The sequence below is a fragment of the Xiphias gladius genome, chromosome 21 (assembly GCF_016859285.1).
Source record: "Xiphias gladius isolate SHS-SW01 ecotype Sanya breed wild chromosome 21, ASM1685928v1, whole genome shotgun sequence".
Lineage (NCBI taxonomy): Eukaryota > Metazoa > Chordata > Actinopteri > Istiophoriformes > Xiphiidae > Xiphias > Xiphias gladius.
Window position 1 is genome coordinate 7,008,515 of NC_053420.1, and position 3,012 is coordinate 7,011,526.

The 3,012-nt window shown below is 41.8% G+C and overlaps 1 pseudogene; it reads right to left on the bottom strand.

Annotated features, from left to right (window-relative positions):
• Positions 1–2,061: 2,061 nt before the first annotated feature.
• On the bottom strand, positions 2,062–2,782 carry LOC120783140 (annotated as a pseudogene).
• Between the last annotated feature and the right edge of the window lie 230 nt (positions 2,783–3,012).

Below are 3,012 nucleotides of genomic sequence, written 5' to 3' on the forward strand. Positions count from 1 at the left end.
GACTTGACAGGAAACTGTTAAAATGAGCCGTGCTGCTATTTGTGGGATTTTTTGATTTTTTTCATTGAACAAGACCACAGAAGATAAATCCAGTCTGTTAACTATGCAGGAATTAGTTGCTGATGTTTATATATTTAGGACCAAAATGTTTTAATGGATTTTATTTTATCTTAAGAATTTTTACTGTTTAACTTCAGTAAAATCTGCTTAACGTTTTAAGCCCATCAACAATGTAAACCTATTCTGCCTGTGAAAATACTGTATAGGCTAATATTGTGTGATAACAGTTTGGATATTGCCTTGTTTCAAGGTATAATGTATCGTATTCTTAAACACCAACCTTTCTTCTGAAAAGGGATTTGATATTATTTTGTGTATGCCATGTATGCATGTTTTGTTTTATTCATCAGTTTTATTTCTGTTCATCCAAAGTGGATTCAAATTTGTTTTGTTTTTTGTTTTTGCAGATTTCTAGAAAATAAAAATGTAAAAGATGACAAGTTTTCTCATGTCAACTCATTTAAATCAATTTTGGGGAGTTAAAACGAATCATTTTCTACCGAAACTTTGAAAACTGAATTCAGAACTTAGTCAGTTCAGTTTTATTCTGCACAGATAATTAAATTTGGGGGGGAGTTTTTATCATAGTTCCAGGTCTTAAGTGGAACGAGTGCTTTTGAAACACCGCGTACAGCACTATTGCCTTCTCCATGACACACCCTGAGTTAACTGCCACCACGCCACAAGTACAGGCAGGTGACAAGCTACACACAAACCCGAACAGAGCAGGGCAGGAACAAACTCCATGAATGGTTCGCTGAGAACGAAAATGATGTGACTCATATTCTGTGGCCTTTTCATTCACCACATCGTCACCCAGTTGAACATCTGACTGACAGCTCTCCACTAGCACTCATCAAAACCCCATACGAGGGACTATCTTTCAGAAGAACGGCGTTCATCCGACCGGGACCTAGACAAAGAAAGTCTATTCCGACGCTGGAGGCTTGTGAAGACCCAACGCCTTACTCAGACACTTCCAGTCCGTTTTTCTGTTATGTAACACCACAATTTGCATTGATTATAGATATTATTGAGGGGATCTCAGCCACAAGATCACAGATAAAGGGGTTGAGCCGGCAGCCCTCCCGACTGTCTGGCTTAGGGGCCATCATATGTTTGTGACATCTGTTCAAGATGTGGAATTATTGTGTAACAATCAACAAAACCCACTAATCACCCTCTGTCCAAGTTAGGATTGCAACTGTGGAATATTTTTGCCCGAGTTTACCCAAAGGTGGTGTTACTGAGATGCTTGGCTCAGAACTCCGCATCTGTCAGCGATACATGTTATAAAATATATTTTGAAACATACAGTGGATTAGCATCAGTGCAAAGAAAATGGTTAAAATGAGACAAGCAAACGTTTTTCTTTGTTTTCTTTTCTGATTGTTTTATTGCGCATCACTTGGCTTGAAGAGATACATTCAATTTGAGACATTTTCCGAACAACAAGCCCTTCATTGAAGGCATGGGTGCTGTCACTCACAGAGCGATAAATCAGCACATTTGTCTTGATGAGTTTTGTTCATACACAAACTTCATCTGCTAAAAATGCAGACAATGAAGACATTCAAAGAAATATCGTAAAGGACATTTCAATCAATTGGGTACGTGAATATCACATATAAATCTAAAACATGTTCAACATGAATAACTGTGTCCTGAATGGAACAAGTGGACATACGTCACTGTCAGTGCTACTAACAATATATAGGCATTCCCATTGAGAATAATAATGTCGACTTGACAGCATAACACCAGAATCAGAAATATTTGACTGCTTTTGCATCGCAAAGTAGTAGCTAACCTGCTGTCTGCAAATATCACAGAAACACATGATTTAACCTTTACAAAAGCCAATAAAAAGGACAAACTGCAGTAACACATGCAATGACTCTTGGAAAACAGGATGACCACAAGAATGCGTACCAGTACAGGTGCCTGTACAATATTACAGCTGCGCTCTTGAGCATCACTTTTATACAATTCCTTAGGGTTCTACCACGGCCTCCAGAGGGCGCTGTTGACTGGACTCTTGTCTTTGGTGATGCTGGTCTGGACTGTGGAGCTCAGGAGAGAGAAGTCAGCCTCTCTCAGGTTCTTATCAGAGGAAGACTGCAGCTTGCTGATGTGGTTCAGCAGTCTTCTCTGGGACTGAGTCTTCACCTCCTCCTTGGACAAGAAGTGCGCCACCTCTTGGACACATCTGGAATAGCCCTGATCGAAAGCTGCCGATTCCACAGCTTGATGATGTTGCTGTAGTCGCCTCAGGAAGCAAACTGTCATCTCCAGGATGTCTGCTTTCTCCAGCTTAGAGTCCGGCTGCCGTTTGAGGAACTCTGGACCCAGGAGAGACTTGAGCTGCTCAATGCTGCTGTTGATTCGCTCTCTGCGTAACTTCTCCACCAGTGGTTTTCTGAGCTGCAGAAAGAAGAACAAAGTCATGAATAAACTTGTTCTGGAGTAAAGAGTTAGCATGAACAAAGTCAGCCTCTCAGGAATGAAGATTAAATCTCCTAGAATCTCCAATTTACCTTGTGGGTCAGAGTCAGATGCTCCTGAGAGTTGGTCCTTGCTGCAGTGATTGTAGGTGTCATGTCTGGATCTCTGTGCTGTAGAGGTCTCTGTAGAGAGAATCTGATCTCTGCTGGTTTCATCCCTCCTATTTATAGTCCCACATCTCCATATGAATGTGTGGGTCTTGGTCTGGCTGGAGTTTCTCACAGTCTCAGCCAATCAGAGAGCTCGGTGAGACAATAAGGGATGCAAGACGCTGAATGATGTTATTGCCCTTAGGGATAATGGTTAGATCTCAGGGGAACAGGTGGAGGACTAAGGGGGGGGGGGGCTCACAGAGCTCTGTGTGAATCTGGGAAAGTGGTGACCCTGTAGAGAGCAGATCTGCTGCCTGATGCTGGGATCAATGACTTTGACTGAGCACACGCTCAT